Source organism: Kryptolebias marmoratus, linkage group LG16, assembly GCF_001649575.2.
Source record: "Kryptolebias marmoratus isolate JLee-2015 linkage group LG16, ASM164957v2, whole genome shotgun sequence".
Classification (NCBI taxonomy): Eukaryota; Metazoa; Chordata; class Actinopteri; order Cyprinodontiformes; family Rivulidae; genus Kryptolebias; species Kryptolebias marmoratus.
Genome location: NC_051445.1, coordinates 20,474,787 through 20,491,363, shown reverse-complemented (window position 1 = coordinate 20,491,363; position 16,577 = coordinate 20,474,787). Strand labels below are relative to the sequence as shown.

General features: G+C 39.7%; 1 pseudogene; it reads right to left on the bottom strand.

The window, feature by feature from the left end:
* Window positions 1–7,896: 7,896 nt before the first annotated feature.
* LOC108232233 lies at window positions 7,897–13,025 on the bottom strand (annotated as a pseudogene).
* Between the last annotated feature and the right edge of the window lie 3,552 nt (window positions 13,026–16,577).

Here is a 16,577-nt window from a genome sequence, read left to right as displayed (position 1 = left end):
AGCATCATTCAAACAATTTAAATTTTCACAATCTAATATTAAATTATGTATTCACTCCTATATGTTAGGGGTGGGCTATATCTCAGATATACTTGATGTACTGCGCGCTGTTCCACTTGAGATCTGTTGAATCGTCATCACAACCATTAAGGATAAATTATCAAAACACTGTAGCCATCTGCTTCTATTTGACAGAAAGTTTAGTTTCTCACAAACTCTCTTAATGTCTCACTCACAGCAGACAGCACATCCCCAAACCTGTCAAAACATCTCTGCTGTGGACATAATGTTTTCGTATCCAGACAGAGGAAACTGAGCATGGAGAACGTCAAAGAAAGTAAAGAGTGAGGCAGTGTGCGTTTAGAGATGGTCGTTTGGGAGCAGATGAACAGCTTGGTTTAAAAAAAAAAAAATCTGGGTTCATCATGTGGCATTTTTTATGAAGAGGTTAAACAAAACGTGGTCCAAAAGGTAGCAGTGCCATAAAATTATTTCACTGCCTAAAATGTCTTCCACAAATGAACAATGTTGTAAGCTGCCGCAAAGCAATAGACTTCTTTCTTAGTTTGCTGAATCACTTTCATACGACGGCAAAGCTACAAAGTGGAGAAAAATCCCATCCGCTGTAAAAAAAAAATATGTGTGAGGTATAAAGATTCATAAAGATTCAAAAATGTTCGGTGAATGCAAATGATTTAAAATCCTTACAGAGGCCAGACCCACCTACTTTGATTTTTTCTTTTAATGGATATTTTCTTCTGTTTGTTCCTCCTGTCCACACACAAGCTGAGGTTTGGGTGAGAAAAACTATTTTTTTTTAAAAAGTGCATCTCAGTTGTGGATTTCTAAAACCTCCACTTCTTGTGCATCTGTACGGACAGGAGATACGAAGCTGTTCAGAAACAATGACGCCGCAGCTCATGCCCGTTATCACTTTGTGCCCTCGAAACGCAAACATTGAGCTGTTTTTGCTGATTTTTCTGCATGTGTCTGACTTCATCCTGATCCTGATGCAATTAAACTTTGATTGTGTGCTGAAAAAAGTGATAACTGAGTGGAACTGATGCTGGCGTTCCTGTCACTTAGTGGTGCAGCAAGGCTATTTCAGTTTTTGTGAGAACGTGTGAATGGAGAAAAGATTATAAACAGAAAATTATATCATTTTAAAAAAGTCTTTCTGCAGGTATCTCCAAAGCTGCATGTGTGAGGAACTCTCTGAGGGGCAGTGTTTTAATTTGTGCCATAAATTGTGGCTGGAATTGAACTGAACCCATATTTAAAGCTTTCCTGGGAGTTATTCTCTGACACAACAAACATGACCTTCTTTAATTTTTTATTGTGTCATAATGCCCAAGTAGTGCAGTGGAGACACAAAGCACATAAAAACAACAGCAACAACAAACTTTTCTCACACTGAGTCAGAACATCCTGACCCACAGGCTCATGTGTAGCCTCTTTCTAGTCTTTAGGTTCCTCTTGTCATATCTGACTTGTTCGCCTGCTGTCATGGGCCGTCAACACGACCTGGCAGCCCTGCTGTCACAGGAGCACGAGCGCCTGTCCAAGGGTCCAGGAGCTTATTGTGACACATTCAGATAAACCTAAAGACATTCGGGGCTAATAATTAAACAAGATGTTGCTGTGCTTAACTTTACTGGTTTTAAAGTTAACAGATGCAAAAAAAAACCACACTGATAAAACCAAGTGGAACCTCTGCCTGTCAGAGTGAAACATCCATGCCGTCCCACACTTACTGTAAATATTTGGCTTCATTTCAGCGCATGCTTCAGTTCTCACTCATGACGTACTTAGTTTTTATAAATAACGCTCAAACTATCTCTAATAAATGATTTCATTAAGGTTAGGATAGATTTAAATGTGTCAACAGTTGTCTTCATGCTGCATGGGTTCAACCCCGTGCATTAACAGAGCATGATCAAATTTAATATCCCCCTCCTCCCCATCCTTCGCCTGCATCACATCTGAAGGCCTTTCTTCTTGTAATTATGTCTAAATCTCTCATTCTGACAAACATGATCCGCCTCACTCACTCACTCACGCAGACACACACCAATAAATAAACGTGACATCTTCATGTCGTTTTCATGTCATGTCATCTTGTTCCACATCCCTCCGATGACGCAAGCCGAACAAGCGGCGACGTCTAAATATAGCTTTGTGCTGGAAATGTCATCACTGTCACATTACCGAATAAATACCTCGCCGCGTTTTCAGACCTGAGCCGGTTCTGTCCCTGTGGTCCAGAACTGAATTATACATTCGGATCCAGCTCGCAGAGTTAACACGTCCATCAGTGTCACTGCTTCACTTGGCACCAACTCCTGACTCTGTGAAGTGATGAGATATTAATAATGATATTAATATATTATTATTATAAACATTTAATAGCATATACATCTAGACTTCTCACATTTTCTTTGAAAAACCTCTGTGAATTGTATTGCCTGCTGCCAAAAGGCGGGTTGTAGCTGTCATAGCACAAACTGTAGGAGCTACTTATTGTTTGAGATTTTTGCTTAAAACATTAGCATTGATCGTTGGAGTTGTCTGTTAGCAAAATATCTCATGAACCCCACAGCACTGATTTGATGAAACTTTCTGAAAGTAATCACTGGATGTATGTTTACAACTGATTAATGTTTGAAGTCAGTAGAATTCAAGATGGCCACCACAGCTAATCAACATTAACCAACATAATATTGGCTGTAACTTAGTAAAGTTTTCCAATATTGAGCTATAATTTGATGTGACATAAGCTGAAAGTAATTGACAACACATACTCTGAGCACAAGATAGTGCAAAATGTTATTTTCAAGTTTTGACCAAATCAGCTACAGCTACATCATTTATCAACGTATCTTAGTCTAAATCTCTGGCATGGAAAGCAGCAGGGGATATGCATTACTTCAAGGAATGCTAAGCCTTTATATACACATCTTAGAATCGTGTTGCTGTCTGAGATTTTGCTCTTGTAATGAAATTCATCATAATATTTGGGTAAACAGATCAAGAAAAAATGAGATGTAAGCTGAACCCAAATCATTCACTGAACAGCTGTGAGGACGCAATAAAACCAGATGAGGGATAATCGCGCTGCTGACAAAATGACCTTTGTTTCAAACTCTTTCAGCTTGAGTCAGGTGCTCAGAAAGGTTTCAAATGCGTGATCAAAACTCTTCTTCAGTAACATTAAAATCAGTCCAAAACTGAATAAAACCCATGAACACACCCACCATTTAGTCTAAAAATTCTGTTTGGATTGGATTTTTTTATTAAAGATAAATTAGTTTCATCTAAAAAAGAGCCAAAGTGTCAAAAGCCACAGGTGCTGTCTGATGAGGTAATAGTTCACATTCTGGACTCAGATTGGGATTAGCATCTGTAGGAGACACATAGTTTTGATCAGAATTAATAACTTCTGCATTGTTAAAAAAAAGAACAAGTAGGGATTTTATTTATTTGATTTTATTTTTACCAAATGCTTCCATTAGGGAGCATTTTCATCCTATCCAAGCTTTTTCTGAGCCCAGAAATCCAGCAGTAAACAGCTGCCTGCAGCCACAGTAAGAACAGACCTGCAGCAGATGGTGAGTCCTCCACACAGAGCCATAAACTAGTCAGTCTGGATCCTCTGAAGAGACGAGAACACTGAAGAGCAGCTGCACCGTAATTACAACAACCTGTCTAGATGTTTGAAAAAATTTGATTTCGACTTTGTTGTTGCCAATGTTTTTCTTGCTTTATTTTCCTTTTTTGCATTAAATTATTCAAAGCAGAAATTTGCATCTTTCATTTAAAGGGATAGTTCAGATTATTTGGCATGGAGTTCAGAGGAAAAGGTATGAACAGTTAATATGTTATCTGTTGTAGATAGACCTTTGGAAAAAACCTCCATTTGGAGAAGAAAACAAGTTTAATTCTGACTGATTTCTGCCTACATTTTGATGTACAAACTTGTTGTGTAAAGATTGCGGAAATGAGAAGAGTTCTGATGTACAGGCTTTTTTTTAAACCACGTTGAAAATTGTGACCCAAATGTAAGAATGACAAACAAATAGTAATAAGGACGGCCCAATGCTTTTGAATAGCCATCTTTAATATCTTACCTGTAGTAGATAGCTTTTAGAGTGACTTCAGATTGAAAGAAATGTTTAATTTGGACCAAATGGACAACAAATGTCTAGCCCAAGTGCAGCCGAGACCAAAGTGGATTGCTGCTGTGTTAGCAGAGAATTACAACGGAGGTCTGGAGTCATCGTCACCAGCAGTATAAAGCACTGAAGGAGGAATCTGAGAATCATCTCGAACACATACTCTGAGCGCTACACATTGTGCAAGATCCTCACTTAAAATGCTGCTATCATCTCTTGGCATCAACTCTATGTGGCTGTCAGCAAAATATCTCAGAACCACTGGTCAGATTTTAAGGAAACTGGCATGATAAATGGTGGGTGATGTGCATTCCTTCAAGAAATACAAGGCCTTTAATTTTTCAGCCATCCACTTCACTCATATAAGAGAGGATCATGAATGATAAAGATTCAAATGTATTTTGGGATGTTAACCAGCTATTTAACTTTCCAACAATCACTTTTGTTCGTACCCAAATGCCAGAAGACGTGAGGAGGAAAGGTCAGCAGATGTTTCATGCTGAGAGAAATGCAATCCCACTTCATTGGACTTGATTGAATTCGCCGTCTGACAAATCGTGATATTTTGATGTAAATAATGCTGATGGTAAAAATGTCACAACGCCGGTGTAATGAGTAAAGCAGGGGAGGAGGGGAGGTAGATGACCTTCCTCACACACAAGGGCCCCAGAAGTGAAAGATATTAATTTTCAATTATCTGTCCCCTCGGGACGTGTTGATAGTTGATAATCACATGAAGGATGTCGCTGCTGGAAGGATTCAGAGACGGTCATCAGCTCGTACTGAAATCATCGGGAGGTTACGGTGAAGGGTGGGGAGGGTTATTTAAAGAGAAAACTGTAGTTTAAAAGTGCATGTGGCCTTGAAACTGCACAGTAACCATATGAAACAAAGAAATAGAATCAATAATAACAGAAAAAAGGTTTTAGCTTCTGAAATATGGAAAATAAAAATGAGAAATCTAACAGGATGTCCTACAGAGTGTTTAACTGTTTTTGTCAAAGTGACCTGTTGAGTTCATATGTGTCTCCTAAAGTAAAAAAGAAGCTGTTTGAACACTAAGCCTCCTCAGTAATTTAGACAAGCAAATAATAATACTGTATTTTCCGGACTGTAAGGCGCACAAAAAAAAGCCTTCAGTTTTCTCAAAAAACAACAGTGCACCTTATAATCCGGAGCGCCTTGTATATCTAAGAAGTTGTAATGTTTTAGTACGACTTTGGTAAACTACAAAGCTGCACCACTTGCAGCATTAAGGCTCAGTTATAGTCGCGCAGGGCTCCATGCACGGTGCGTGGACCTGAGCGAGCGGTGGAGGCGTTTATACTTGACGATTACGTCGGTGCAGTATCCTTCTGTGAGTTTTGAACCGTTTGATTATCTTTGTGATCTCTCGTAGAGGGAACATATAAATGCTGATACAGGCAAACCAGCTCCGCTAGAACACCAAAATCGTCCATTTTAAACGAAGCGTGAAGTTACAAAAATTGGGAAGTGCACGACAATGCGCCTTATGGTCCGGTGCACTTTATATATGAAAAAAAAATTCAAAAATGGATGATTCATTGACAGTGTGTCTTATAATCCAATGCGTCCTATAGTGCAGAAAATATGATATGTAAGGCTTTTTATTGACTCATTTCAACATATTAAACTGACAAAAGATTATATACTTAAAAATAAACCATAAATTTATTTTAAAACAAGTCTAAATGAAAACAGCCTCCTTGGAGGAACAGATGTTGCCTGCTGCACTGCATGTCAAAGTTTTGGGTAAAGCTCTTGTGTGATCTGGTAGTGCTTCAAGTATGTGTTGAGGATGACTCTCAGCTACTGCCACATTCATTTTAGCTCAATATCTGTAAAACTGACTGAATTGTAGCCATTTATGTGCTTTTTAAAAGTCAATCATCTGTGGACGTTCATCTAGTTGTTACTTTGTGGGAGTTTCATTAAAACCTGTCCACTGGTTTATGAGATATTTTGCTAACAGACAGCCGAAACAGGCAGCTACATAAACACCTACTGTCCTGAAAGTTGAGCAGTAATAATCATCTCAATAAACGATCAGTAATATCAAATAACCTGGAGTAATATTTGTTTCTTTATCAGGCTGTTTCAGGATTTAAACCTGTCTCTGGTGGTAAATGTTTAGACAGTTAAAAAAATAAGATCTGTGTCATCTTATTAGCCTCCTGCTGGTGTCTGCAGGAGTTTCCCTCTCTTGTTGCAGATGTTCTGACAGGTGCCACGGAGGAGGATCATCTTTAAGACATGATCGGGTGAACCAGACATTAATTAGTGATAAATGAAGTCTTTAAATATTATAGCAGGAACCACAGACCCTACAAACGTAAACCTGTGCTACTTTTAAACTTAAACCTTAATGAGATAGATTTTTAATAATAAATATGGCCTGAGGGGGAAACTCACCTCTTTCCATATGAGCTGTGCTGCAGCAGTGCTGATGTTAACCTGAATGGTGAAGGACTTGACCTCCAGGTTAATTGGCTTCAGTTTTTATTACTTTTGAATATGCAAGTAAGGCTGAAATCCTTTGGTCACAAATATTAACAAGTGTTTTTGTCTTATTATCACCTGCCGCGTGTGCTATGTGCACATCTTTGTCTGTCTGTTAGCAAAATATCTCCTGAACCAGCTGATGGATTTTAGTGAACTGCTCAGAAAGCTATCACTGGATGTACATCTACAGCTGATTACCTTTTGGAGTCAGCCGGATTCAAGATAGCTGCCACAGCTAATCAACCTTTGGCAACACAAAAAGGGCTCTAACTCAGTCAATTTTACAGATATTGAGCTAAAATGTGGTGTGGTAGTAGCTGAGACTGACCCTCAACACATATTCTGAGCATAAACAGATCAGGCAAGGTCTTTGTTCAAAACTTTGGCATGCGGTGCAGCAGGCAACATCTGTTCCTTCAACGATGCTACTTTCCTAAAAACACCTATATACATTTTTTTAATATATTCTTTTGCCAGTTTAATTTGTTGAAATGAGTTAACTGAATGTTTTATTATATGTTCAAATGCCCTTTCTTAAAGTTTTCTGGGATTCGTTTTTCATACGTGGATGATTGGAAATTGGAAATCGTGCTCTTTGCTGCCCTGATCTGTTTCATAATGACACTCAGTCTCTGTAACTGTTACCACTTAGTGTATAAAATACTCACTTGTGCTGATCGGTCAGGCAAACACAGTGTATCTGACACATTTACAGATTTATTACCTCTGATTGTTCAGTGAACAGATGTTTCATCTGTTTACATGTTACTAGAAAGCCTTTAAAGGTAGTACTTTAAACCCCATTGTGTGTGTGTGTGTGTGTGGGCGGGGGGTGTATGAGTGTGTCTGTCACAGTTAAAGAGAAAGCAACTCCCCAATCAAGCGAAGTTCAATGTCCAACTCATCTCACAATTCATTTTCACTTCAGCTGAATGACAGTGGTTGAAATCTGTTTCACAGGTAAATTTAACGAGCAGTAACTCACATGTGGCTGACCAGGCTTGGATCAGTGTGTTCGTTTTAATTTGCCACTCCTCCCTCAGCAGGAAAATCCCACATAAAACAATGCATCAAAACTCTTCTTATTCCAACAAAATTTATTTTTCTTAGACAATTCATTCATCAAAATGTAGGCTTTTTTTGTCTTCTTCACATTTTGTGGCTCTCATTCCCACAAAAACAGAAAAAGCAAACAGGAAGTTTTTACTTGGAATTTCAAATATAGCTCACAGGTACTCTTTAAAGTAAGTCTGGCTCTGCCGTTGCTCAGATTATTAGCAAAGTAAGCTCCATATTACCACTGAGCTTATAGGAGAAAGTTGGTGTTTATTGGAAATGTGGGCAGTAGTTGCATTGGCACCAATGGTTTAAAGCTTAGCACATTAAACTATAGTTACATAATCTCTTCTAATAGTTTCTGTAAGGTTTAATAATTAAAACATGATGGTAGGTTCTGTACACTGTGTGACAAACACTGCAGTGTTTGTTAAATGATCAGAAATAATTCTCAGATAAAATAAAAACTACTATTTATAGATCCAAATTCTCATCATTATAAGTTTAGATATAAACCTCAGTGTCCATCATGCTTTGTGTTTTATCTGCTTTGGTCAGTCCAACATGTAACATGGATTCTCTACCAGACACTGCTAACAAGAGCTCCTGCGTTGAATCTTTGCAGTGTTCGAGAAGACACTTGTACCAGGATTGACTTCATTTTTTTCAACGGGGAAGAATTATTTGCTGTTTCAGCCATTAGAGGACTTTCCTCGATGTTTTCCATATCCATGTTTGAGGACTGAAAGCTGCCAAACCCCGAGGTGATCTCAGAGCCTTTGACTCTGTTCTTCAGCCAGTTGGTGACGTTATCCTGAGCTCGTTGATTCCTAAAGCCTGAGACGCTCCCATATCCTGAGGCAACATCCCCGCTCACTGAAACAGACATTGAAGGCAGTCAATCATTAGACCAATGCATGGAACCGAGGACATGCGTAAACTCAAATGTGTTCTTTGCTGTGTTAAACTTACTATCTGGAATATAAAAATCGTCCATGCTGTTTGCCATTTTTGCAGAGGAGGCTGTTGATGCTTCTGGTTTGTTTGCCAAAGCCTTCATCATTCTCTCTATCAGCTCCTGCTCCCTCCTCCTCCATTCCTCTTCCATCAGCTGTTCCTGCCAAGGTTGAAATTTCCTTGGTATGTCTTCAGTTGGGAAGCATCCTTTGTTTTGTGCTACCGTTTCAAAAAATTTTTCCGAACAGCTCGTTGACCGGAACAGGATCGAGGAAATGAGTGGGGTTGAGAACATGATATCTGTTCCCACACTTCTCCAAAAGCTCCTGGAGGGCCTTGTCTTCCAAGGCGACGTACTCCTCCACAGGTCGATCGTTGAGCCAGTCTCCCCAGGTGAACAGCACCATGCAGTGTCTCCACACTCTGTCCGTGAACGGCTCCAGGAGCTCGACCAGGGCGGCGCGACATTTCTCTGTGAACGCCCTGAAGACTGGGACGACCAAGAGGAAAACGTGAGGCCCAGGAGCGCACATGGAGACGCCGTGGAAGACGTCGCCTTTGAGCCAGTCGGGTGGTGTCGCGTCTTTCAGCCAGCCTGGCGTTTCAACAACTGTGACTTTGAATCCACCGAAGTTTCTTTGCTGTTTCTCGCATGTTGTGGTTCTTCTCTGGTCTTGGAGGTCCTACAAAGACACGAAACATTCTTCAATCTGGTCATTCGACTGTGTGGAATATTTCTCTGCAGACATCTTCTTGTAGTTACCTTCCTCAGCCGAGCTATGTTAAAACTGACTTCAAACATATTGCCAAAGAGGATGATATTTCCTGCTGTACTCTTTCCTGAACATTTCGGGCCAACAAGTACAATCCTGATGTCAGTGACTGGCTCCTTGTCTCCTGTAAAAAATGTGAAGTTGTTTTATTTATCCTAAAATTGGTAAGAGTTAATAAGTGATCAAAAATTATGTTAACTTTAATGTACCTTTCATCAGCTCTTTCAGGACTCTTGACTGTCTTTCCATTGTCTTCTTCATCTTTTTGGCCTTCTTGTCTCCAGCCTCCTTCTGATCTTCTATCTGAGTAGCTCGGCTCAGGTCCACTTCAAAATAAGGGTCTTTGTTTCCTGCCCACATCTCGTCAATCTTATCAAGGAGCTCCTTCACCTGAGTTTTGTTGCCTTGGTTCCTGTTGTTCAGGACATGATACCTGTTCCCACACTTGTTCACTACCCACCGCAGACCTTCATCACACTCTATGTGCTCCTCCACAGTCTTCCCTCCTAGCCAGTCGCCTAAGGTAAACAGAACAATTGTGTGTTTCCAGATGACTTCTCCGAATAGACTCATGTGCTCCTGAATGCCTCTCAGAGACGCTGGACCGATTGCTGTTGTCAGGTCGATCACAAGCAGCACAGCGTGTGGTCCTGGGGGGCATAGATGCTGTTGCGGAAAGTGCATGTTGTGTGCGGGTGAGTGAGAGGTGTAGCAGCGCTCTTCCGGTTAGAAAGGGGGCGCTGTGTGAGGCGTGATTTGGCATGTGCGGGGGGAAGAGCTAGAAGAAAAAAACACGGCGAATGGCGGTGAGAGTGTGAGTGCGGCGACCGGAGCAGTGGCGAACAGTTTATTGCCGAACCAAAAAAATAAACTTAAGCTCTCCTGAAAACCACCTTGGTGCTACCGTGTGGTTCGTCCGACACTGGGGAGTTAACTCCGAAGTATTGCTACTTCGGCCCTGGAGGAGGCGTCCCTTCCCCCCTGCGTCTTCTGGACCACGGTTGGAGGACAGGGCAGGGAAAGTTAACAATGCACGCTACTCTCCATTTCAAGCTTATCCATCTCGCTGGTGTCGTGAAGGCTGTGGATGTAGAACCACCCAGGAGCGTCTACCACAATGAGACGCCTGTTTTCCACGACGCCGTGGCTTATTACACAGCGCTTGGTTCTTTTCTCAATGGTGCGATTAACATCAAGCACATTTCCCCCCAGGATGGTGTTGCCTGTTGAGCTTTTGCCTGTCAGCGCCCCACCAAGTAACACCAGTCTGAGATGCTCTGGTGGGACTTTTCCACCTGCAGGAAATGAAACAAAATATGTTAACAAGACAAGAGGGTGAACGAACAAAGTCTTTAGATTATTGCCTTTGACAAAGGAGTTTGAAAGAAGGTTTGCCACTCACAACTCAAAAATTAAAGGTCGTCAAAGCCAAGCCCAAATTTCCAACATCCACCAACTTTCTTCCATAAAGCCCCAAAATAACTAAAGAAAATCTAAAAGACAAGAAGCTGATGTTTTTGATGTATAAACTGTACAAAAAGAGTAAAAAGATTAAGTGACAGCCAGTGGGTTTTTGGGGTCACCATGGTAACCACACACCTGTCTTAAGAGAAGCAGACAGAAATGCAGACTAGAAATTAAGCCTCAAACAAGCAGTCACTGTGCAAAAACTAAGTTGTAGTGAAATCATTCTTGAACTGTAAGTGCAGCAGCATCTGGTTGTCATACACGTTCATTTTATGTGTCTGCTGTATTTATGATAGTGATATGACAAGTTTAACAGTTTTGAAGAGAAAACTTTGAGCCTAAATCTAATGGAAATCAATGAGAGTTTCGATGTGTGGCCACTGCACTTCGGAGGTATTAAAGAGAAAACTGTAAGTCCTGTAGCAGTCGGAGACACACTGAATGAAGGAAGATTTAAAAAAAAAAAAAAAACATACATGTTGATGTAAAAAGTGCAAAGTTTCTAGAAGTAAAAAAAAAAAGGCTTGCAAAACGTTTGGAAAGTTTAGACAGCCACCACAAAGTGTAGCTTGTGTGACATTGTCACATTTTTAAGTGGAACATTTTGAATTTAAATCTCAAAAACCATAAAGCTAAACTGTGATTATATATAAAAAAAAAACAGTTTAAAAATTTAAATTCCAATTTAGCCTCATAAAGTCCAACTTTCTATGACCTGTTTAAACTTTCAATGATGTTTCTGTTGTGATGTATGTCTATGTTTTAGAGCTAAAAGAGTGCTGTATTTACTCACTTGTTTCCCCCAAACTCACACTGTTGTCTGAAGGAATTTTTTATTTTTTGACTTTTACAAATTTCATTTTATGACAGTGATGTAAATTTCACCCACCACCAAAAGGCTGGTGATGATGTTTTTGCCCCTGTGTGTGCATGTGTTTGTGTGTCTGTCTGTGAGCAATTATCTCATGAACCACTGGACAGATTCTAATGAAACTTGCAGGAAGTAATCATTGGTCGTATATCTACAAATGATTAATTTCAGAATCAACTTCCTTCAAGATGGCTGCCACCGCTAATCGACATTAGCCAACACAAAAACGTCAGATTTACAGATATTAAATTAAAGTTTACTGTGATGGTAGCTGAGAGTCATCCCCATCACCTACTCTGAGTGTGCATGAGACTGTGCATAACATCAGTGTCAAGGTTTGACCAAAAGCAGTCATTTCTTATTATAAAGTGATCTTAGTCTAAAACTTGGACATGAAAGGCAGTGGGTGATATGCATTCCTTCAAGGAATGCTGGGTCTTTTATTTGATATAGTTTTGGTATTTTTAGTAGTGACATTAATGGTCTACCTACAATCAGAGCTCTGAGTTTGCTTCTTTGTTTCTGCGCCTGATCAAACCTTCCTGACGTCCTTTCAGTCAGCACCTTCATCTCTCCTCTCAGAGCGTTTCCACGAGCTCTGTCAACAGAATAGTGTCTGCCTCCGTTGTCTGCAACCATCGCATCGATTTTCTCAAAAAGCATCTGGACCTGAGTTCTGTCCTCCCTGTCGTTGGTATTGAGAACGTGCATTCTGTTCCCACACTGCTGAAGAACCCACTGCAGCGTTGAGCTTTTCCCCATTTTAGATTGTTGATTTTCGTCACTACATGGAACAGGTGTAGTGAACAGCAGTATGGTGTGATTCAGCACGTCGGCACCGAAAAGCTCCAGGTGCTCCTTCAGTGACAGTTTGTCTCGCCCAGTTAACAGTGTATGAAGAGAGATGACCAGAAGGAAGGCGTGAGGCCCCGGGGGGCACAGATAGACGCTGTTCTGGATTTCTAGCTGATCCAGCTTCGGGGTGTTCTCCTGCGCGTAAAACCAGTACCAGCCTGGAGTATCGACCACGGTGACTTGTCTGCCAAGTACTTCCTGCTGCCTGGCTTCGCTCTGAGCCATTCTTCTGCTGGTGTCAAACACATTTTCACCCAGGATGATGTTACCACTTGAGCTTTTACCACTGGGAATGCCATCAAATTCTTTCCCTCCGATCAACACAATCCTTAACTCTGGAGGGTTACACATCGGTCCTGTAATACAGCAGAATTTACATCATTTTACACTTTACGGCTGAAAAAGATGCAGAATCTACTGACAAATTCATCTGTTTATGAACATGGAATAAATGGCTCAAATTATTAATACCAAACTCACAAAGAACATCAATACAAATATAGCTGATTTTGTTTTTTTGAAGCTCTTTTGACATTTAAGCAGAGAACTGATCCTCAGACACAAACTTTACCATAAATCACAAGTGCAGAAAACTTCAGTATGGAGTCAAAGCCCTTAGAGTCTACATATTTGACCAGTCAGGACTCAGTTTAAGAGTTTTTGTCAACTACAGTATGTTGAAATTCCACAAAAGACTGTACAGTTTTATAATAAACTTCACTTACCAACATTAGGAACATCAGGTGCTTTAGCCATTGTTTTCTCTCGGTGCTGCAGGATTTTTGATTTATTTAATTTTTGTGTGTGTGTGTGTTAGTCGGTTGTTGCAACTTACAGAACTTGTTCTACAATGAAAGTTCAGGCAAAAAGGGAAACTTACATCAGATAATAAGGCGTGGGTTGTTGACTTTTGCTGAAAAGTTTTACCTGAGGTATGAAAAAAAACAAACAAACCATACATTCCTAAAACATTACTGGAGCTCGAAGTATTGTTTTTCCAATGACATCTACCCAATTCTTTCTCTTTCTTTCTTTAAGAAAATAATCATTGGATGTAGTCTACAGTTTATTAACTTTGAAGTCGAACCACTTCAAGATGGCCGCCACAGCTAGATAGAAAACACAAAAAGTGGCTGTGACTCATTGGACTTAAGCTAAAACTTGTGGTAGTGGCTAAGAGCTTCTGGTTGTACTGCAATCTTTCCTAGAAAGGAAGAAAAAACACATATTGTCAGCACTAACAGATCTTTGTTTTAAAGTTCTGGCATACAAGGCAGTGGACGGCCTGCATTCCTTCAGGGATGTTTTTTCTTTCTTTCTTTCTGAGAAAGATTGCAGTACAACAAGTTGCAAAAAAATGTCCACTTAATGGAATTTTAGCAAAATGAGTGTGAAAACTACAGCTCAGTCTTCTTCAATTTATGCAATAAATGGTCAACATTTTATCAGCTTCGATTATTACATGAGTAGGTCTGAAGTTACTACTACTTCTTTCCAAGCTGCTGGTATTTACTCTGTGCCGAAGAACCTCTTGGCCTCCGAGCTTTAAGAACAAGTGAAGGTGAACACAAAGATCTATACTTTTGGTTCAGTTGTTAGTTTAGGTTTAGGGGTTTTCTTTAATGTCCATTAGGTTTACAGAAGGTTTTGGATAAATATCTTACTGACAATGTGAACTAAAGGAGGTAAGTAAGACATGACGGGTACAAAAGTTCTCTTATGCTCCATCCTGGCTTACTCAGCTCTGCAGAATGTTCTCATTTCCCCTGCAGCAGCGCACACATCTGCCAGTCTTCCTCTAAGCATCAAAAACAATTTCACCCCCATTCAGGACTGCTCGTCCGTCTGTCCTATTTCTGGACCCATCATTCAGGGAGAGAGTCCTCTTCTTCATCGTCTGGGTTTTCTGTTTATCATTCCTCACTGTCTTCCTCTGCTGTTTACATCCGAGATCCAATTTATTGTTTATTTAATTATTTTAAAAGAGCAATTAGTTAGGATATAAATTTAAATTTGAGTTTCCTATTCCAGTTTGGTTTGTCAAAACACCGAGATATGTCACAGAAAAAAAAAAAGAAAAAGTTTTTAATCTTATCAGATCGTTTCTCTGTGACACAGCGCCTCCATGTGGCCTTAAACTGTAACTGCAGCTGAATTTGAGGTGTGACCGGAACTGCCAAACCTTTGATTTAACAACGTCACAGAAAATTTCCTGTAGTTTATCACTTTTTAGGGGGCACATTTTAAATACACAAACAATGTTTGTATAACTCTAAAAACAATCAGTGTGTTTAAATGTTGGTTTACAAAAAGAATTTCAAATTTTGATTTGTCTGACCACAGAACAGTTGTCTACTTTGTCTCAGTCAATTTTAAATGAACTTTGGTTCAGAGAAGACAGCAGAGTTTCTGGATGGTGTTCACATCTGACTTCTTCTTCGCCTGATACATCTTTAACCTGCATTTGTGGATGGGACAGTGAACTTTGTTTACAGACAATGATCTGTGGAAGTGTTCCTAAGTCCATGCAGTCATGTCCAGAACAGAATCAGACCCATTTTAATGCAATGACCCCTGAGGACCCAAAGATCACAGCCATCTAAATGTTGACTTTCAGCGTCGACCTTTGAGTTCAGAGATTTCTGCAGATCTTTACTTCTGAGAGACTCAGTCTCTCTAAAATGCTCTTTTTACACCCAGTCTTCTTCCTGACCTGTTGGCAACTAACCTAATTTCTTGCAAAATGTCTTTCTCTCCTGCAGTTTCTTATTCGTATCACTTACTTTTACAGCCATGTTGCTGTTCTGGTCTGTTTACTTTCAAAAACAAGGCAGCTGAGACCAGCAAGTTCCGCTGTAAGAATAAAGTTTTATGATAACCTTCAGGAGAACAACACTGCATTATTTATGGTCTATAAGTGAGATCAAATCATGCTTTTGGGATGTCTATTTAACTGGCAACTCTAAAACTGTGTGAGTGAAAATAAGAATGGTTGTTTGTCTCTGTGTGTCCCTGTGATGTACTTGTGACCTGGATTTGGGGTGTCTATTTAAAATCTAAAATAACACATCCATTCACATCCTGAGACAAGCTGTGCTGTGTACACGACTGAATGAGTTTTAGTGAATAAGGCAACAAGTTCTTGTTTATTTTTTAAACATTTTATTGACATTTTAATCTGTTCTGAACAATCAGTCCCTGACAAGAACAGCATTTTTCTTTTTTTTTATCCTAAATAAACAACTCAGTTATACATTTTTTCTATATATATTTTCAAAAAGGTAACATACGTTGCATACATTTACAGTGAGATAATGGTTCCCTTCAAGAAGGCAACACAAACATACTGTACACTAATTCACGGCCCTACAAGCAGGACGACTGTATGGACTGACATTCAGAGAAAATGGCACTAAAAAAAAAAAAAAAGAAAGAAGAGTTCACACATGCACACACACACAGTTGATTCAATCTTTTCGCTTCAAAAATACTGCAACTTTTATTCCTTCTCAAAAAATGTGCCACTGCTGTGAATGAAAAGGCAGAATCAATGCACTCTGAGCTTGTAGACAGGTAATACCTTCTGTTTTAAAACTAAAATATTACACATTTACGTCCTACATAGACCTGTTCAGTAAGAATGATGCTAAATGTCAGTGTGACATTAATATAAACTAAACTGAAAACATCCTTCACTTAAAATTATGCAAGAAGAAGAAACGACACATTTTATCCACCACTCATTGGTCCGGGTTACTGAAGAACGCTGCTTGTTTTGATCAAGCAGGTTCCATCTGCACGATTTAAATCATTTGACCTTTGCTCACTTTTTAGACGCAGCCAAATGAGATTTGAGAAAAGCAGGTGGGTGAGAGGTTCTTAAACCAATTAGCATAAAAGGTC